Source organism: Castor canadensis, chromosome 1 (genome assembly GCF_047511655.1).
Source record: "Castor canadensis chromosome 1, mCasCan1.hap1v2, whole genome shotgun sequence".
Classification (NCBI taxonomy): Eukaryota; Metazoa; Chordata; class Mammalia; order Rodentia; family Castoridae; genus Castor; species Castor canadensis.
Genome location: NC_133386.1, coordinates 122,846,937 through 122,870,089, shown reverse-complemented (window position 1 = coordinate 122,870,089; position 23,153 = coordinate 122,846,937). Strand labels below are relative to the sequence as shown.

Here is a 23,153-nt window from a genome sequence, read left to right as displayed (position 1 = left end):
AAAGGCAGTAAGCTCCAACCAAGAAGTCCTGCCTCACTCTAAGGTCCATTTTCATTTTTTCCATCACAGCTGATTCACTGATCATTGAGAACTGAGTGTACTGACTTACAGGAAAATAACCACTAATATTCAGAAAGCATAGAGAGAAGGACAAACAAGTCTCTGGTTGAGTAATTCAACCTAATCTGAAAGTTTTCAGCAGTCAAGGTGACAATTTTTCATTACTGGGGTAACAAAAGACAATATTCTGGGTTTTTACATAAGCTCTCAAAAACATCAAAGCAGGATTTGGATGTGTAGCTCAGTGGTACAACACATGCTTGCACATACAAAGGTCTGGTTTCAATTTCCAACATCAAAAAAAGAAAGAAAAAGTTCAAAGCACTCATATTTGGGACCTTGGAGGACTATGCATCTAAGGCATTAAGAAATTAAATGATCTTCCCTAGGTCACAGAGCTAATTCACAACTCTTATCTCAATACTCTTTCTACTAAACACTAGAGAGGGAAACTGAGCACAGATCAAGTAAGATTTTTCTCACCAGATTACTTCAATGGTCCTTCTGTATCTTCTAGGCATGAATTAACAAGTACACTGCTAGAAGTAAGGTGAAAACTACTTATTATCCTCCTACAACATGTGAAAGTAGGCTTTTCTGTAATTATATACAGTAGATATCTGATTTAACTTCTTTATTTCTTTGCTGTCTGGGTATCTGCTAATGTTTAATAGAAACTCAAAGGTAGGAAATAAAGAAAAGGGAATAAAAACATATAGAAAATGTAAAAATACTAGAATTTGGCAAAATTCCAAAGGGTTCCCCAGAGTGAAGGCATTTACATATTTCAGATACCCTTGCCATAAAAGGAACCTCAGAACTGTGATGAATGCAGGGGAAGATTTGGGAGAGAAGAGGAGGCACAATTCACATTGCCTTAAGCCTCAGTTTATTTTCTTTCCCTGAGTACCAAAGTTTACTGCAACCCCTAAAACACCAGCTTTCTCTGAATCTCCTTCTCATCACAGATTTGCAGGACTCTGCTAAATTCCAAGACAGAACAAGAAAAGTGTCTCAGGCCATGCCATGCCACTCACTCCCATGTCTCATAAAAGTCTTACATGGAAACTTCCTACCTTTCCAGTCTCTAGAGTCTGTCCCCTCCTATCTGTTCCCACTACTATCTCTGTAGGGCAACTCCTTTTTTGCTATGGTCTTCACTGTTGGAACAACTCCCAGGCTCTTGTTACTTTCTCCTATCTCAGTCCTCCTATCTAATCCTTTCTTGACATTATCTCAAAATTCACACTCCTCTAGTAGAACTGATCCCTATCACACTCTTCAAAATTCCTTCAAAATTTCCCAGCCACATGAAGAACAAGGTTGAAATTCTTCCACTTGGTATGCAACCCTTATCCAGCTCTCCCTACACCCCCCTGCCCACTGCCAATGTACACTCCATTGAGGTCTAACTAATATACAAACATAATATGTATTTTTCACATAACATTGTTCTCACACTTTTCTCTAAGTCTAGATACCCTTCCACAACAATTAACTACTTCTCTTCTTGTGACTTCTGCTTTCCCTTCCCTTCTGAATCTCACTCAAATTTTTCTGTGCTGGTCTCCAAGACCTCAGTTGCAGGCAAAGCACAGTACTTTGTAGATCCACATAAAAGTACCTTCGAACTTTTGTTGAATATCTCTTTTTTGAATTAGGAAACTTGCTTTGTTTTCTGTTTTATACAAGACTAGGAAATACCCTATAATAACTATTCACTTCCTAAGAGACCTGTGGCTAAGGTTTTTCAATTTCTCTTGCCTGGCTGCTCTGAATGCCAAGTCTCTTATTTAAAAAAAAAAGAGAGAAATTTATAGGTAAGACAAATTGTTCTATAATACTTTCACAATGAGAACTTATCCAAGACAGATCTAGCCCTAAATATCAATTCCCTGTGCATTTGTATTCTGATGGACCTATCACAGTGACCTATTTTCATACCAGAAGCTGAATTAAGAATATGATTGCTTTTGTAAGGAACTGAAATAAAAATTTCAAGAATGGTATTAGGAGCAATGAATAAATCAAACATGATATTCTATAAACAGAGGCTCACATTACAAGCCTGATGAAACATTTGTATATTTTTAGAATATTTTTGGCAATGTCTGATGCTATAAGTTCATTGTGTGTATATAAAAATCACAGAACAGTTCAGTCTTTATAGTAGCTTTTATAGGTTCTTAATTTTTTTTTTACTGATGGTTACTGATGAAACTAAATTTAAAGCATAAATGCTTACTAATCCTGTGAAAATATTCCTTTCTCAAAAACGTATATTTCTTTCATTTAACAACCATAAATGAAAAACACATTCTATGTGCTTAAGTTCAGAGTATGCCATTCTAAAACATGTCACTTGGACATAAGGATGATTTTGAGCTGAAGGTAATTGAGAAAAAATTCAAAAGAGGACAAATTCTCTGCCCTCATGCACTCTCTGAGGAGAGGCAGGATAGTTTTTTAATCATAGGAGCTAACTCTAGACTCTTAGACCAGAGACACATCAAAAGAACATACATAACAAATCTTACCAAAACAACTGTTTTCTTCCATTAGTTTCCTCATAGATTTACCTTCCTACAGTTTATAGCCTCTAAGAGCTTTGCCTTGTCACTTCTCTGCAAATTTATTCTTCTTTGTTAAGATGCTGTATGTTGAGGTTTGACTAGAAAGTGTTTTCCCAAAAGGCTCAAGTATTGAAGGCTTGATTTCTAGCTGGTGACACTATTTGGGGCGATCCTAGAAATTTAAGGAGTTGGGGGGCCTTGTTGGAAGAAGAAAATCACTGGGGAAGTTGGTATTCTTGGGGTTGTATCATGTCCTGGATGTCCCTTCCCTTCCCTTCCCTACCCTTTCCTCCCTTCCCCTTCCCTCCCCTCCCCTCCACTTCCCTTCTCTGTCTCCTTCCTAGTTGCCATGATGCTGCAGCTCACCACAACTCAGAAACAACATATCTGACCAAACGTGACTGAAACCTCTGAAACCATGAGTCAAAATAAATCTTTCCTCCCAAGTTTTTTTGTCAGGTGTTTTTTTCAAAGTGAATAAAAGGATAAAGTAAGACACTAAATGAGCCCAAGTTCCTACCACCCTTTCTAGTCATTGAATTTTCAGGTGTATATTGGCAATACATGTGTTTGTGAATTTTTTTGTTGTTTTCTTGTTAATATGTCTTTTGTCAGTCTAATTTATAGGGTTTCAATGAACATAGAAGGGTGGTGGGGTTTTTCCCCTCATCAATTTGAAGGACTTTAAAGGGACACATAGTGTCTGTCTTCAGGTACCAAAGAGTCTGGTGAAGGAGGACATCTAAACAAATCCTTATAATACAAAATAACTTAAAACTGTAAAAGAAGGAGAAAATGCAGTTAAATTAGAATTTAAAAATTTAAAATAGGAAAGCAGTAAGATAACAAACTAGCTAGTTTTGGCCTCTTCAGACTTAATGTTCTATAGTACTCTTATAATGAGAATTTATCCAAGTTAGATTCAGCCCTAAATATCAATTCCCCATGCATTTGTGTTCTGACAGATCTATCACAGTGACCTATTTTCATTCCAAAGACTGAGTTAAGAATGTGATTGCTTTTACAAGGACCTGAAATAAAAATTTCAAGAATGATATTAGGAGTAATGAATAAATCAAACATGATTTCCTGTAAACAGAGACTCATAATACAAGCCTGATGAAATATTTGTATATTTTTAGAATATCTTTGGCCATGTTTGATGCTATAAGGCAGTTTAATATGCAAAAACTCTTTGAAATGACTTCCACCTTAAAGCAGAACCATCTTTCTATAAGGAGGCTCCCTTCTTTCCTGTCCTTGTCCAAAACCAATCAAGTAAGCACCAGAGTCAACTTGGTGCTCTGGTTGGAACCCCAAGCAGCTCTGAACTACCAACTTATTTCTAGGAACTTCTCCTGCGTTATGTTCCTGTTGCAAACTACCACAGTTAGAACCACTTCATCACAGGCAACTATAGATGAACTCAACTTAGGTTCTTCCCACATTACATCACATTCTCTATTCCTCTGACCCTTTGAACTTGCTTTTCTCAGCCTGCAATACAACTCCTTTCCTTAACTAGCTTATTCAAAAGTTACCTCTTCAAAAAAGTCTTTCCTATCACCTCTCACCTTCTTATCCCCAGCCTAGATTATATCCTCCCATTTCTGTGCTCTGAGCTTAATTCTTTCAAGACTTTCATTTATTATTATTATAGTAGTAGTAGTATATACTAATTGGACAAAACAATGGTTTTCATTGTAACATTTTAATAAGGTCTTTAATAATATTCACCCCCCCCCACTAACCTCCTTAAACCTTCCCCCAATACTTTCATTGTAATAATTTTCTATTTACTTCTTGGTGTCTGCCACTAGGCTATAAGCAACTTGAGGACATGGAACACCAGGTGGGTTATCAAAATTGCAGTGCATAACACATTGCCTTGTGCTCAGAAAATACTCAAGAAATTAATAGCAAAACGAATGAGGCTACTTGTATGTGTATCCATTTCCTAGCACTACCACCACACAAATTCACAAAATCTTGGTGGCTTTCAACAAGTGAACATAATTCTGAAACATAGTTCTGAAAGCAAGAAATTCAAAAGTCAGGATTTCAACATTGCAAGCTGTCTAAAGATTCTAGGAGAGAATCCTTCCTTACCTCTTCCTACCTTCTTTTGGTTGCCAACAATTCTGGTACCTCTTGGCCTATAGATGTTTCACTCAAATCCCTGCCACTGTTGCCACATTACCTTCTCCCTCTGTGTCTGTATCCAAATTTCTCTCTTCTCATAGACAGTAACTACTGGATTAGGGCCACTGTAACCCAGTGTGAGCTCATCTTTGCTAGATTACGTCCACAACAATCTATTTCTTAATAAGGTTACATTCAGAGTTTCTGGGTAGACTTGAATTTTGGGGAAATGATATTCAACCTGTTATATATGTTGCAACTGGAGAGAGAAGATTGTCCTGGAATTCTGCATTTGAAACAAAGTACATAAGCAACTTGCCCCACCACATTTGATTTAATATTCGGGACACTGCCTTATTTATAAAACAAAAATTGCCCACAGGAAATTACAAATATTTTTGTCTAAATTTGGAGAGTTCATTCATTCATCAAATACTTACTAAGTACCTACAATATGTCAAGCACTGTTCTAAGTGCTAGAGTTGCAGCAATAAACAAAGCACATAAAAATCTTTGCTCTCATAAAGCTTATCTTCAAGAGGTAGGTGGAGACAGACAATAGACAATTAAGTAAAACTCTGCACAGAATAACAAATCTTGGAAAGCACATAGGACAAACACTAAGCAGGAAATGGAGATAAAAAGTTGACCAGGGTCACAAATATTGTATTGTGAAATGGGGTGATTAAAGAAAACTTCACCAAGAAGGTAACATTTAAGCACCTGAAGAAGGTAAGAAGGTAGCCTTTGGAGGACTATAGCTCTAGGAAACAGGAAATGTGAAATATCATAGCAATATACTTGTGGTTAGGGGACGAGTACACTCTGACCAAGAGCAGAAAGGGATGAGGTCCAAGAGGTACTAGAAGCAGAACACAGATCAGAATGTCTTAAGTGGTCATTACAAAACACTCATTTTCCTAGCTTCTACAGAAGGCATATGTTGAGTTACTAAGAAAATGTGTTTCTCCACATTAAAGAGAAAACCAATTATAATTCACAAATGAAAATGCTATGCTGATTAAGCATTAAAATTTAAATAATGCTAGTGTCCTTTAAATATACATGTATGTGTGGATATATATATTATAATAAATAAATATTTATTTTTAGTAAAATCATGCTTCCTAATTTTTAAAAATTATTGTGTAGGTACTTACATGGTATCTATTGATAAAATATCAGTCTAGTTATGAGACATTACAATTAGCCTTGTCAAAATTACCATTAAATTCTTTTCTTTAAACAGAAAGGTGATTCCCTAGTTTCCTTTAGTCTCGTCTAAATTTCAGGATACAGTTAGTCTTATTTGGTGCCACCTTATGGGAGAATTTAATAGAAAATTGCCTACTTAAAAAAAGATAAAATCTCTTTTCTAAAAATCCATCCAATTCAGAGACTACTACTCAGATAGGGCCTTCTCATAGGGATTTCAACCTCTGCTGAACATTGTACATTCCTCATGAAATCCTTACATTAATTCTCTGAGATAAGAATTATGGTACATATTTTTCAAATGAGGAAACTGAGGCCTAAAGAGGAATGGTTATTTATTCAAGGTCATTTCAAGTGGTAAAATAAGGTTAAAAAACATTTCTACCTGACTTGAAAGTCTTCCATCTAGAAATCTGGGTCTAGTGCTTACTTTGCATTCTTGTCTCATGTGATTCTCCCAACAACCCTGTGAACTTTACATGACATTTTTTTAGGTAAGGAAAGTGAGTACAGATTAATTAGATCAAGGTCAATAGATCGTAAGAACTAATGCCAAGCTTTGAACCCAAGCAATCTAACTCCAGAGCCTGTCTTAACTACTATCATATTTTTCTTATAGAGATAAAAAGTAAACAAGTAAACAGATTACATAAATAAAGTTGTAATTTGGATCAAACACTGAATTAACTGCTCTTTTCAGTGCACTAATCTGCCTTCCATGATTTTTTTCCCACCTGGTCCTAAGGCTAATATTCCTGGGAATGTAATAGTCAGCTAACTGGAGGGACAGGCTAGCCTGGCAGTGACATAAGCACCACTCCCTTCTTTTGCACAGTAGTTTTTGAGATCCCTGGAGATGTAAACAGTAGGCATTCCAGAATTCTCACAGATCCTGGCACAGACAACTAACCATACCAAACCTGGAAACAAAAGAGGAAATAATCAAAAAAGTCAAGAGGGCAAGAAAGGCAGAAATGAGTGCGCCAAATAAATCTAATGCAAGAAAGGAGCTTTGTTTGTAACTAAATTGAATACATCAGACTTAACCATCTATAGAGTACAAACTATTAAAAATAGTTGAATACCTACTTATAATTTTCAAAAATGCAAGAGTAAACAGTGCTATCATAAGAAATGTCAAGCTTGGAAAAGCAAGAAGTACCAGCATCAGGCTGGTCATTTTCTGGAAGTAGAGATGATGAGAAGACTGTAGTGAGAACAAAAGCAAAATTGACAAACAAGAACCACGATGAGAATGCAGGGGAAATTGTAACAAAAGCTTTACAAAACTTCTGAACCATAATATTATGCCCTTCAAGAAATTTTAGGAAGAAGTCATAACAGCAATGTTAGATGTTGGCTTACGATAGGGGTAAGGATTGAGAGGACTTAATCAAACCTTAAGTCATGGCAAATAAACTTTTGAACTAGGGGCTGGGATGATGCTCAGTGGTGGAGTGCTTGCCTAGCATGTGCAAGGTCCTGGGCTTGATCCCAAACACTACAAAAAAATTCTAAATAAACTAACAAATCTTGCATCTGGATATGTGTAGAGGTTATGAACAGAATTCTTAGATAGACTGTTTAGATTTGAAATCCAGTTCCACCACTTAAATAATATGACCTTGGAAAGTGATTAAATCATTAAGTACCTCAGTTTCTACATCATCAAATGGGAAAAATTGAGTCAGCTACCTTTAGTTTTGTTGTAAGGATTAAATAAAATTAATTTACAAAAAACACTTAGAATACTGCCTGATGCAGAGACAGTGCTGTATCAGTATTTGATATAATTACTCTGCTAATAAAGCCTCTCTCGTATGTGTTTCTAAAGCCACAGCTGCTCAAAGGACATAATAATTGATGGAACTCACCAATGGGGTAGGAAGCAAAAGGAAAGGAGGAGAATGATTTTTGAATTCATGAGAAGAGTAAATCCCATGTTGGTTGTACATATACTTTAAGCTTTTTCAAAGATATAGGAACAAAATACACATTTTTGTTCAGTACAAGTTGACAACACTTCTGCTCCTCTCCACATTCTGTTCTTGAGAACATATCTCTGCCATGGGAGACTGAGCTGTTTGTAGTGGCTGCACTGATAAGCAGTTCACCAGGTAAAATGCTGTGATGGCCCAGGCTGTTCAAATTTAGTGAAGAACTGAGATCAAATATTAGTAGAAATGTTGCTAGAAAATGTTTTCTGAAGTGTAACATGAAAGCTTTCATCAAAACCCTTAGCAACTGAGTCATTATCTCTGTGTGATGGGATTATGAGTGATTTATATTTTCATCTTTGTGCTTTTCTGCACTTTCAAACATTTTCAATGCATATAAATCACTTATATAATAAGAAAAAAATAATTACAAATCTTAAGGAGTTGAAAAGATCAAGACTCAAAGCAATTTGCATATAATTAACACAACCTTACAAAATAAGCAAGAGGACAAATAAAACTGTGTTTAGAGAAAAGTAATGAAAAGGAAAAAAGTCTACCAATAATCATTTCTCAGTGGATAACATTATTCCATCCTTTTATTTTTCCTTATTTTCCAAGTTTTTCATAATGGACATGTGGAACTTTCATTAGGGCAAAGTACCAATTAATCTTATTAAGGCCTAACCCACAAGCAAATTTATCTTAGGTGCTTGAACTATAAGGCTTTGTTTTTCTTCTTGCCTTGAAATAGGCCTTAAATTTACTGGAAAATTACTTCATGGTCACACTATAAATGAAAAGAAAGCAAACAAGAGAGGAAAGAGGGGTTGTCATAGGATGACAGAATGAGGAAAAAAGAACAAGTTATTTTTGGTCTCCAACGTCTTCCAGGCTTTCAGCACTGCCCAGCAATCCTTTCACTTGTCTCCAGTCAACTACTTCTCCCACATTCTACAGTGGGTATTATGAACTTCATCACACTCATGGAGGTCCTGTCTCAACCCACTCACTCTCCCCACATGACCTGCCGCCTACTTCATCAAGAAAATAGAAGTCATAAGCACAAACTTTCTTATCTTTTCTTCTCCAGTTTTCATCTTAAAACATACTCATATCTTATCTATTCTCCTTCAGAGAAGGAGAGCTACATAGTCCTCTTTCTTTCCAACATTAACCCTCTTTTTATGTTTCAGGTCCCAGTTTTTGTACCTTCCCTAAGTTTTTACTTTAATTTTTTCTTCCCCATTGATTCCCACTCTCCATGTTATCTCTGAATTGTTTCAAAATCATGGTACTACTTCTCTTCTCTTTTCTTCTCTGTTTATTTTTCAACCCAAAGCATTTTGACAAGAATTGGGGGCAGATATTATGCTGTTATTCCAAAGGTAGTCTCAAACATCCCTACAGCTTCTTTAGTTTTTACCTCTCAATTCATGAATCCCTTTTCTCAATCTCAAATCACAGCCCCTCTTCTTAGATTCCAAACTATATTCCTAAATACTTCCATCTGTATATCTTATGTATGTATTAGTATTTTCAAAACTTAACTGATTCCAGCCCTCTTACACTGTTGGTGGGAATGCAGACTAGTACAACCACTCTGGAAAAAAATTTGGAGGCTACTTAAAAAGCTGGACATCGATCTACCATTTGATCCAGCAATACCACTCTTGGGGATATACCCAAAAGACTGTTACTCCAGAGGTACCTGCACATCCATGTTTATTGCGGCACTATTCACAATAGCCAAGTTATGGAAACAGCCAAGATGCCCCAGCACTGACGAATGGATTAAGAAAATGTGGTGTCTATACACAATGGAATTTTATGCAGCCATGAAGAAGAACGAAATGTTATCATTCGCTGGTAAATGGATGGAATTGGAGAACATCATTCTGAGTGAGGTTAGCCTGGCTCAAAAGACCAAAAATCGTATGTTCTCCCTCATATGTGGACATTAGATCAAGGGCAAACACAACAAGGGGATTGGACTTTGAGCACATGATAAAAGCTAGAGCACACAAGGGAGGGGTGAGGATAGGTAAGACACCTAAAAAACTAGCTAGCATTTGTTGCCCTTAATGCAGAGAAACTAAAGCAGATACCTTAAAGCAACTGAGGCCAATAGGAAAAGGGGACCAGGAACTAGAGAAAAGGTTAGATTAAAAAGAATTAACCTAGAAGGTAACACCCACGCACAGGAAATCAATGTGAGTCAATGCCCTGTATAGCTATCCTTACCTCAACCAGCAAAACCCCTTGTTCCTTCCTATTATTGCTTATACTCTCTCTACAACAAAATTAGAGATAAGGGCAAAATAGTTTCTGCTGGGTATTGAGGGGGGGAGCGGGAGGGGGTGGAGTGGGTGGTAAGGGAGGGGGTGGGGGCAGGGGGGGAGAAATAAACCAAGCCTTGTATGCACATATGAATAATAAAAGAAAAATGAAAAAAAAAAAAAACCCTACATGTTTAATGCAATTCCCATCAAAATTCCAATGACATTCATTAAAGAGATTGAAAAACCTACCATTAAATTTATATGGAAACACAAGAGGTCACAAATAGCCAAGGCAATACTCAGTCAAAAGAACAATGCAGGAGGTATCACAATACCCAACTTCAAACTATATTACAAAGCAATAACAATAAAAACAGCATGGTACTGACACAAAAACAGACATGAAGACCGGTGGAACAGAATAGAGGACCCAGATATGAAGCCACACAACTATAACCAACTTGTCTTTGACAAAGGAGCTAAAAATATACGATGGAGAAAAGACAGCCTCTTCAACAAAAACTGCTGGGAAAACTGGTTAGCAGTCTGCAAAAAACTAGATCCATGTATATCACCCTATACCAATATTAACTCAAAATGGATCAAGGATCTTAATATCAGACCACAAACTCTAAAGTTGGTACAGGAAAGAGTAGGACATACTCTGGAATTAATAGGTATAGGCAAGAACTTTCTCAATGGAACCCCAGCAGCACAGCAACTAAGAGATAGCATAGATAAATGGGACTTCATAAAACTAAATAGCTTCTGGTCAACAAAAGAAATGGTCTCTAAACTGAAGAGACCACCCACAGAGTGGGAGAAAATATTTGCCAGCTACACATCAGACAAAGGACTGATAACCTGAATATATAGGGAACTTTAAAAACTAAATTCTCCCAAAATTAATGAACCAATAAAGAAATGGGCAAGTGAACTAAACAGAACTTTCTCAAAAGAAGAAATTCAGTGGACAAAAAACACATGATAAAATGCTCACCATCTCTAGCAATAAAGGAAATGCAAATTAAAACCACACTAAGAGTCCACGTCACCCCTGTTAGAATAGCCATCATTAGCAACACCACCAACAACAGGTGTTGGCGAGGATGTGGGGAAAAAGGAACCCTCTTACACTGTTGGTGGGAATGTAAACTAGTACAACCACTCTGAAAAAAAATTTGGAGGCTTCTTAAAAATCTAAACATTGATCTACCATATGATCCAGCAATACCACTCTTGGGGATATACCCAAAAGACTGTGACACAGGTTACTCCAGAGGCACTTGCACACCCATGTTTATTGTGGTGCTATTCACAATAGCCAAGTATGGAAACAGACAAGATGCCCCACTACTGACAAATGGATTAAGATGTGTGGTATTTATACACAATGGAATTTTATGCAGCCATGAAGAAGAACAAAATGTTATCATTCACTGGCAAATGGATGGAATTGGAGAACATCATTCTGAGTGAGGTTAGCCTGGCCCAAAAGACCAAAAATCATATGTTCTCCCTCACATTCAGACATTAGATCAAGGACAAACACAACAAGGGGATTGAACTTTGATCACAAGACAAAAGCGAGTGCACACAAGGGAGATATGAGGATAGGTAAGACACCTAAAAAATTAGCTAGCATTTGTTGCCCTCAACACAGAGAAACTAAAGCAGATACTTTAAAGCAACTGAGGCCAATAGGAGAAGGGGACCAGGAACTAGAGAAAAGGTTAGATCAAGAAGAATTAACCTAGAAGGTAACACACACACACACACACACACAGGAAATCAATGTGAGTCAACCCCCTGTATAGCTATCCTTATCTCAACTAGCAAAAACCCTTGGTCCTTCCTATTAATGCTTATACTCTCTCTTCAACCAAATTAGAGATAAGGGCAAAATAGTTTCTGCCGGGTAACGAGGGGGTGGGGGGGACAGGGAGGCGACAGGGGGTGGGGGGTAAGGGAGGGGGTGGGAGAAGAGGGGAGAAATGACCCAAACATTGTATGCACATATGAATAAAATAAAAATTAAAAAAAAAAAAAAAAAAAAAAAACTTAACTGATTCCACCCACTATGGAGTGTGTTTCTCTCCTGTGTTCTCTAACTGCAGTACAACACCAAGCAGACACTCATTGTAGAAATTTGAGTTAGCTCTGATTCCTTTCTCATTTCCTTCCTTCAGTCAAACCTGGATTCCCATAATGTTAATTTCCAAAATATTTCTGGAATTCAATCGCTGCTCTGCATAGATAAACGGTACTAGTTTAGGCCCCCTTACCTGAAGTAACTTCTCGAGTAGTCAGAATACCTTCATTTATTTCTAATCCATTCTTCACAAGGCTTCCAGAGATGTTTTTCTAAATCAGGAATCCCATAATATTGTTTACCTGTTTAAAAACCTCCAATTATACCAAATGGTTCAGAAAAAGTTCAAAACCTTTACATAGTGTATAATTCCTTCACAGTCTAGTCCTCATGTTTGCTACCAAATTCTTCTCTCTCCCTTGTCTGATGCATCTTAAGATTTAATCATGCATAACAATTCCAAGCATGCTTTCTTCTTGCCCTATGCCTTTGCACACGAGATCTCTCTTCTGTTTAAATTGATTTATGTATGTTCTTCAATTGCCAGATTATTCTTACTATAAACCAATGATGCTCAGATTTTAATATGCTTACAATTCACCTGGATCTTGTTAAAATCAAAATTTGTCTCCATCAGTTGGGCTTGCCTAAGATTCTGTATTTGCATTTCTAGCTCCTAGGTAATACCAAAGCTACTAAACTACTGACCACATTTTAAGTAGCAAAAACTAGATCTAGCTTAAACATCATGTCCTCTGGTGGCTTTTGGTTTCTCCCAGACAAAGTTAGTCAGCCCTATCACTGTGCTGCTGTAAGAACACTGGGTGGACCTCTATTACAACACTTTCAGTTGTCATATAATCATTTGTTATATTTATTTATTGCCTACTAACTAACCCATGACCATTTGACTGTCATATACACCCTTTATCCTCACATACCAGCTTTTAGCTCACTGTCTAACATATAGTGGGTACTGATTAAACATTTGTTGAGTGAATTCATTAGTGAATAAATAATAATAGAAATATTGTTGAAATTAAATTCTAGTGGATTCAATATCCTCTTTTTATTAAATTCAGTTCTACTGCAATCAAACTACAAACACCTGTTGAATATTTATAATTTTTACTCATTTCATATCAAATTATTTATCTCAATGCCTTTCAGTAAAACTGCAGAGCACATTTGTTAGACAGGTGGTTGGCTGGCTGGCCAGATGGATGGATGCATGGGTGGATGAATGGATGTATAAATAAATGCAAAAATAAATGCATTGTCATTCACAACAAATACACCAGCAAGAAGAGCAACAATGAATTTATGACAAATTCAGTGGTTCACCAAAGTTTCACATTTGAAGATTTTAGGATGAAACATTGAGACACAATAATATAAAGGAAATAAATATGCAGCTAATTAACAAATGTGGAAAATGAGATAGACATTGGAAGAATTAGTAAAACAACAAACTAGGAGACATGATATATTAAAGAATGACTTCTTCAAAACTAATTCAAGTTTAGCACAATGGGAAAAAAGAATGTTGTTCCTGAGTCCTGAAAATCTCTATCTTGTGATCTGAAATTCTGGAAATTTTCTGGGTTACAGCCTTTTCCTTCTCCTCTAGTAAAAATCTTACACCAAAGAATCTTCAGAGCCTGTGCTGAGTTGAGCTGTCAACTAACAACAATATCTGTAGTAATTTTAAAAATCAAGTCTTGTACATTTTGGAATTAAAAACCTTTGGTGATACTTATATCTTCTTATCCAATGTTATATTTATATATTTTGGCTTCTTTCTCAAGCTGCTGCAAAAAAGACAGAATGGTGTAAAGGAGAAAAGTCAGAGCAGGAATAACTATAATTGACAACCATTCCCAAAGCCTTCCTTATCATAGGATAAGACTAGAAACTGGAGCAAAACAGAAAGCACCTATATGAAATGAAGGCTGTTGGATCATTGGATCATCCTGAGGATAATACTCAATGGGAGCTATTATCAGGTCTGAAGATAGAAATAATAAGGTAAGTTATACATAAATAGCTTGTAAATAAACAAGATTATTTTTATAAAGATCGCTTATCTTTAATCTGAAAATGAAAAAAAATATTAAGAAGAAAATGTCTTGCAAGTATTCTTGTCACAGGCTTAATGGATACTTAGTTTTGGTTTGTTTTCCATTAACTGTAAAAACACAATTGTTATTTCTATAAGTCAGTTATTTCTGAATAGCTCAAAGGAATACTAACGAGCATACAAAATTCACTGACACATAAATCTAGTATCAAGGACAGACCAATAAATCAAAAAGTCTTTTCTGTCTGCCTTGTGTAATTTTTTGTTAGTTATCTTAAGAGAGAAGAGTTTAACCTCCACACTCCAGCAAAGTGATACCATAGAATATGTCAAATTTTTCTCTGACAAAAATCTCCTCAATGACTTCCAGTGTCACTCAGAGAAAAATCTAAGTCCCTGTCGGAGCCTTCATGATCCACATAATAAAATTCACCACTATGTGGCTGATCTCATCAGTTTCTGCTATATCCTTCCTTCACTCCTCTCTACCACACCCTTATCCCATATTTCACACACGTAGCAGGTACAATCCTCAGTCAGCACCTTTGTACATGTTGCTTCTACCCAGGAAAATCTTGCTCCAGGAATCTAAAAGTGATACCTTACTTTCTTTAGTCAGCATAAATGACATCTTTTCAGAGATTTCTTCCTTTACTACTCATTAATGACATTGCCTAAATCAATCCTTCTTTTTTTCTATTGCAATTATCACCACCTAGCACACTCCATATTTATTTTTTTCTCCCTTATCTAGGAGATGATCTAGGGCCACTAGAAGAAGATCATCAGATATGCTTTTTACCTGAGTTGTTCCCTGCAACTGAAAAAGGAAGATGGCCAAACAGCAAAGAATTTTCAAAGAGATTTAAAAAAAAAAGAATTTCACAAGAGAAGTATGTAAGAAGAATCAGAGAGGAAGCATAACAGAACGTTTTAGAACTAAATTCTGAGAAGCAAGGAAACACATATTTTATATTGTTTCCCACTTGAGCTCAGATTTTAAATACTTGTTAGTGACTCCTTCACCAAGAGTTCAACATATCTGATATATTTTATCATCTCCTTACCATTATCAACACCTCTGTAATACTTCTTGTATTTAAATTTACTATTTCTGATAGTAACAGAGCTGCTCATTTGTATTAAAGTTGATACAAATATCAACTTTATACTTTGGTTGATAGTTATTTGCATGGCTTATTTTTTTCACATTTTATGTTCACTCTATTTGCATATTTATATTTAGCTTTTACTTCTGTAAACATCATATTGGTGGGTCTTGACTTTTTATGAAATTGTATAATCTTTGTCTTTCAATTGGAATTTCCTAGCCCATTTATATTTAATACAATTAGTATTACAGCTTAAGAATATCATTAATCTATTTGTTTTCCATTTGTCCTGTGTGTTTATATATTTTTACCTCGCTATCTTATTTTAGATTTACATAACATGTATCATATTTTATCTCTTCTATTGGCTATTTTGTTATACCCTCTTTATATTTTTAGTACTGATTCTAATATGCATCTTAAAATTCACACTGCCCACACTGAATTAATAGTATACCACTTCACATATGGATGTAAGACTCTTAAAACAATAAACTTTAAGTTTCCCCCTTTCTGCCTTTTTGGCTACTGTTTTCATCTTCATACGTATTTTATAAATCAGCAATATGTTATTGTTATTGTTGTTTTAAAGAGCCAATTGTCTTTTAAAGAAATTAAGAAATGAGAATTTAAAAGTATCTTAAATTTACTCAAACATTTACATTTTTTGATATATCATTTCTCTTAATTCTGAAGAACTTCCTTTAGTATATTTTAGTACAAGTAGGCTGGTATTGAGTTCTTTCAACCCTTGTTTATTGAGTATGTCTTCATTTACCATGACTTATGAAACACATTCTTAAGAGAACAGAATTTCAAGTTGGCTTTTTTTTTTTTAAAGAGTAGCTTTTGGGTTTTTTTCACATCCTCATTGCATTACACAAGAAGTTAGCAGCACTCTTCATAGGTCCATATTTGTAATAAGACTTGCCATCTACCTAATTGTGAGATTTCTTTGTACCTTTGTTTTCCAGCAATTTGACCATGATCACAATTGACAATTGGTTAAGCTTCTTGGATATGTGGTATTATAGCATGAATTCTTGCATCCCTATAAAATTCATGTTAAAATAGTGTTAAGAGGAAAGACCTCTAGGAGATGAATGGGTCATGAAGACTCCACCCTCATGAATAGTATTAGTGTCTTGACAAAAGGGTTTAAAAGAGACTATTAGTTCCTGTTTGCCCTTTTGCCCCTCTGTTCTCCTTCAGTCATGTGATGATTCACTAGAAGGTGTCATCTTGGAAGCAAAGAACAAGTCCTTATCTGATCTTTGGCAAGATCAACATGCCAAATCTGTTGGCAACCTGATCTTAGACTTCTTAACCTCCAGAGCTATGAGAAATAAATGTTTATTATTTATAAATTCTCAGCCTAAAGAATTTTGTTCTAGTAGCAGGAATGGACTAAGACATGTGGACTGATATTTTTCTTAAAATTTGGAAAATTATTGACCATAATATATTTTAAAAAATTATTCCATTTTTCTCACTGCTTCTATTGGGTCTGTAATTGTACCTATTTTAGACTATTTGATGTATTATAACATTTTAGTGTGGATAGTTTCTTTTGCACTGATTTCAAATTTACAGATAGTTCCAATCAATGGGCTGTTAAACCCATTTTGTCATTTTTTTAAATATAAGACATTACATTTTTCAGGTACAGAATGTCTACTTGGTTCTGATGTATAGTTTCCTATTTCTTGGCTAGGAATTTCCAAAATCAATTCAATTGTTAACTCTACCTTTTCTTGTACATTATCATAATACAAGTTATAATAGCATTTTAACAATGCTTTTGTTCATTCTAATATTTCTGTAATATATTCCTATTAATAATTTTTTTCTCCTGGTCTTTGCAAACTTAGTGCTTGCTGTGGTTTGGATCTGCTATGATTTTCCTCCATAGGCTCTTGTGTTGAAAGTTTGCTCCACAGCTAGCAGCAAAATTGAGAGGTGGGGAGAGTATAGGAGGTAGGGCCTAGTTGGAGGAAGGAGGTCATAGATGGTGTGGCCTTAAAGGGAATATTGGTAGCCCTGCCTCTTTCCCCTCCAATCCTTTCAAGATGTCAGTAAGTGAGGAGCTTTCCTATATCACACCCTTTTGCCATGATGTACAGTCTCACCACAGACACAGAAACACAGAGCTAAATGACTATGAACTAAAACATTGACTCTTTGAGCCAAAATATAATCCTTCTTTAAGGTAACTTTCCCAAGTATTTTTGTCACAATGACAGACAGCTGACTAACACAGAGATTTCTGACGGTAACCAGATATTGTAGATGCTACACTGTTGGCAGCAGAATTTTGTTGTCTCCTTTTAAAAAGTGGTGAGTTTCTCTGGAAAAAAATCTGGAGGCTACTTAAAAAGCTGGACATCGATCTACCATTTGATCCAGCAATACCACTCTTGGGGATATACCCAAAAGACTGTTACTCCAGAGGCACCTGCACATCCATGTTTATTGCGGCACTATTCACAATAGCCAAGTTATGGAAACAGCCAAGATGTCCCACCACTGATGAATGGATTAAGAAAATGTGGTATCTATACACAATGGAATTTTATGCAGCCATGAAGAAGAACGAAATGTTATCATTCGCTGGTAAATGGATGGAATTGGAGAACATCATTCTGAGTGAGGTTAGCCTGGCTCAAAAAACCAAAAATCGTATGTTCTCCCTCATATGTGGACATTAGATCAAGGGCAAACACAACAAGGGGATTGGACTATGAGCACATGATAAAAGCGAGAGCACACAAGGGAGGGGTGAGGATAGGTAAGACACCTAAAAAACTAGCTAGCATTTGTTGCCCTTAACGCAGAGAAACTAAAGCAGATACCTTAAAGCAACTGAGGCCAATAGGAAAAGGGGAACAGGTACTAGAGAAAAGGTTAGATCAAAAAGAATTAACCTAGAAGGTAACACCCACGCACAGGAAATCAATGTGAGTCAATGCCCTGTATAGCTATCCTTATCTCAACCAGCAAAACCCCTTGTTCCTTCCTATTATTGCTTATACTCTCTCTACAACAAAATTAGAAATAAGGGCAAAATAGTTTCTGCTGGGTATTGGGGGTGGGGGAAGAGGGAGGGGGCGGAGTGGGTGGTAAGGGAGGTGGTGGGGGCAGTGGGGAGAAATGAACCAATCCTTGTATGCACATATGAATAATAAAAGAAAAATGAAAAAAAAAATTGAGTCTAACATGAAAAAAAAAAAGTGGTGAGTTTTCTTCTGGCAGACAGCTCATTTACTGGCAGATCAGCTTTATCTTATCAAGACTTCTTGAAGGGTTTTGTTAAGGGGTGTCTATGTAGTCATAATCTAAAACTAGAGAGGCCCTTTTCCAAAGCATGACCTCTGGATGTCAGCCCAATGACTAGGGTTCTCACCAAAGTCCCTCTTCTGGAGCTGATTGAGACTCCGGTGTCACCCAAAACTGTGCAAACTCATAAATTTTCATGTAGCTCACAGATACTTCAGTACTGCTCTCTGTCAGTTCATTCCATATTCATGCATCTTATTATTTAACACATTTTGGTGTGTTTTCTATGAAGATTACAGGGGTTCCTTCTCTGTGGAATTCACTCATGTCTAATATTTTACCCTGCAAATTCCACCCAGCTCAGCAGCAGTGAGTTCCAATATATCTTACCTATACCCATTAAGATTTTTGTTGTTTGCCAAGAAAAAAAGCTAAAAAATCAATAAAACTCACCTGGTATGTTTTACCTATTTTAGAGATTACAGTCTTATGTTATCTGTTGTCTAATGTCCAAAACAGTTGCTTTGTAACTTTTATCCAGGTCATAGTTTTTAGAATAAAAAAGTCTGGCATCCATTATTCCATCACATCTGAATAATATAAATTTTTTAATTTTTTTTATTTCATAGTAGAATAAATTCACTTCATAGAAAATACTCACAAAACAGCCTAGTTTTTACCAAACAACAAATCCTGTTTACTTTCTCCCAGAACAAAATTTGACTAAATTTTTTTATTCAAATAAAGGTATTAATACACCTTTCTATAAAACAATCCTGACTCTTCATTCAAAGTACATGGATGGATGGATGGATGGATCGATATATCGATTGATTGATCGATGGTGATAGATATAGATAGATGATGGATGGAAAGATAGATAGATAAACAAGTAGAGGTATTTTCATGAAAATATTATCTAGGGAAACTAAGTATAAATATCCTCAATATTTCCTATGGATCCTTTTTTTCTTTTGCCCTTACAGTAGCAATTTACTTTTTAAAATACTCAAGAGATAGAAGTAGTGAGGTTATTAAACAAAGTAACATTACTCACTCACTCTGAAGCACATCTGAATTCAGAATATGCTATGAGACAAAATACACTAGCTTCCTTACCTTCATTTTTCCATAATAGGAATAGGTTTAAGACATGGAAAGACCTTATTAACAGCACTCTGCAAACATCAATATTTCCAAATGCACTTTTATTTGGGGTCTGAGCAGCAGTGTAATAGTAAGTCTCTAGATGGGAGAAAGATAAAACAGAAACTACAGTTGGAAGATCTTGATTCTACATAGCATAAGTATCTTTCATCTACTAAGTTAGGTTTAATTCTATGTTAAATATTTTGCTTTTTTCTGCCTTAATTTCTTTTTACTGTAGCAGTTAAGGAGATTACTGTGATTTTTTTTCTTTTACTTATAAAATAAAAAGGCATTTTTCCAGTGAATTATCTTTGCTGTGATATGGTATATATGATTTCTTGAGGCAATCTCCCACCCACTTCTGGCCCTCATTATAGTATGAGGTGTGGATATCCCTTATTCTTTGAAGGCTAAAAGAGACAGGAGAAACTAGACTAAACAGATGTCAAGTCTTTAAAGTAAAACTGATCACTCTCTCTTCTGAGGTTTTGGTAAATATCCTGTCCCAGGATCAACTCTCCCCAGATATAATGTTATATTGCATATGGTTTCTCTAGGATCCCTCACCTTTCATAAAGAAAGCCAGCCTCACTATTTATCATTTCAGTTGTTTCTCCATAGCAACTATTTCTAGTAGTCCTTAGAAAGACAGAAAGCAAAGCTAGCTACCATTTTGGGGTCTCCCCAAGTTTAGTCATATTAGTGAGAATTCGAAACGCTATGTCAACTTACTAATTGAATTTTACTGAAATAGAAGAGAGAATGTGGGCAGAATAATAGGGACCATAAGAATCAAATTGTGTTGCACCTTTCTATTCTACTCTAGATCCTTTATCTTCCTTGGCCACTAGTTTTTCAAGGTTGTTTCACTGAATTGCACCCTTATCCTTTTCTGATGGTGGTGGTTATTGGGGTGTGTGAGTGTGTGTGTGTGTGAGAGAGAGAGAGAGAGAGAGAGAGAGACAGTTGAGTAGTAAGGGGCTAGTTTTAACTGATTTTTTGTTTGTGTAATTATTACAAAAGGGAAAATATGTGCTACAGGTTCAACTCACACTTTATTTTGAAAGTATCTTTAATTTAATTTTACCGACAATCCTCAAGGCTATTAGCTTTGCCATTATAAGGTGCAAAGAGATTATAAGTATTAATGAGATGATTAAACAGCATTGCAAATTTGTCATTCTTTAACAATATTAATTGAGCTCCTACTATATGTGAAACAATGCGCTGGTTAATGAGGATGCAGAAATGAACAAGGGACCAGAGGCCAGTGGCTATCATCCTAGTTATTCAGGAGGCAGAGATCAGGAGGATCACAGTTCAAAGCCAGCCCCAGGCAAATAGTTTGTGAGACCCTATCTCGAAAAAAACCCTTCACAAAAAAAGGGCTGGTGGAGTGACTCAAGGTGTAGGCCCTGAGTTCAAAACCCAGTACCACAAAAAACAAACAAGCAAACAGAAATAAACAAGGGAGATGTGGTCTCTGTTTATTTTCTAGTAGAAAAAACAGACCACAATTGAGTAAATAAGTTCTACGATACAAGAAAGTTTGCCTTGCCTAGTACAATGCCAATAAGAGCTTTCAGGTTAATAAAATGCAAAATCCTGGGCTAGAATATAGCAGATGCTCAGAAATTGTTCTCTTTTCTTCCTAAACCTCCAAACTATAAAACAATATGGTAATCTATGCTTTCTACTTGTAGTATTATTAGAAAAGTGTGTTTAGTCAGTACACACAGCAAGGGAATTTATTATCTCTAGGTATAGTCTGATGAGAACTATATTCTGAAACTCAAATTCAGGTCATGCCAGCTAAGAGCAGAATCTGCTAAGTGGGAAATATTTTACCCTGGATGTTAGTAAATGTATCTGATAGCAAGAGGAAGTGCCTACTGATGAATTTTGAGTAAATGATTAAATGTGGTACCTATAAATATTAAAAGAAGAGAAATAAATATTTTTCCTCATGCTGTCTTTCTGTGCATGGGAATCATAAGACTATGACCTCATCTACTATAGAATGAAGTCCATTAAGTAAAAACATGTTCATCATAACACAAACATTTGGTTTAAGATGTTTGACCTATAGGTAATGCCTCTGGATTAAAAGTAAAGTTCCCTCTGTTCTAGAACAAAATCTTAAAATCCGTCTATAGTCATTGGTAATATAACCTTTTGATTTTAATGGAATTCCTCATTCTTCACTCTGTATTTGCATAGCATCTTTTCATTGAAGGGACAAAAATCATCACAAGCACTAATTAACTTTTCCAATATTTCCATCAGATAGGAAAATTATAATGTTACTCTATATGCATCTATCTGTACCAACCTATATACTCATTCAGTTTCACAAATATTATGGAAAACTAACAACTATCTCAGTCATATAATAAAGACAATATTTACAATAAATTATCAATTTCAACTCAAGCAATAGGGCATATAATAATGCACATACACTAATTACAAAGTCAGTACTGACCAGAATATTTAACTAGAAAACAGAAATAAGGAGAAAAAATTTAAACACTATTAGATCATTATTGAGTTATTAATGCATTTCAAAGTATGTAGTTTTGACTTTTAATAGCAAACAATCAGAATTTTAACTGTTTCTCAAACGTACCTATAATAGTAAAATGTTAGCTTGGTAGGAAATACAGGTATGTTTATACTATGAGCCTATGTTTCTTTCCTCCATCCTTTTCTTTGTGCATCCATCCTTCCAGTCATCCACCAATCTAAGCATTTATCCATTCAACAATTGTTTAGACTCAAAATTACAGTAACAAGAGCTTAGAAGTGCAAGCCAAATTCATTTTTTTAAGCCATTAGGGTAAACTTCACATAAGATCTAATCAATGCATAGGATTTTAAAGTGGAGGGAAAAAGAAAACATGGATGGAATTGCCTGTAGAAGGAAAAGTCTGGACCAAGAAATAAAAGTAGGAAAAAATGTGCTTAGGAAAGGATGAGTCAATATAAATCAGTGAACATAAATGCATATGATTACTTTTAAGTAATATAAGTAAGATGATCTGTTCCGGAATCATAGGAAATAAGGCTGGAAAGATGGTCAGGATTCAGCTTTTTAAAGGCTCTGGATGTCAGAATACAGAAATCCGTCATTGGCAGTGATGACAGACAAAACTTGCTGAGCAATAAAACAATCAAAAGGGTACTTTAAAGTCTATTCCAGGAAAATGTAAAGAATACATCATATGAAACAGTC

General features: G+C 35.6%; 1 protein-coding gene across 3 annotated transcripts in view; it reads right to left on the bottom strand.

The window, feature by feature from the left end:
- The window catches only part of Dlg2 (discs large MAGUK scaffold protein 2), a 2,025,432-nt gene that overhangs the window by 1,538,084 nt on the left and 464,195 nt on the right, over positions 1-23,153 (bottom strand). The gene's annotated exons all lie outside the window — the stretch shown is intronic.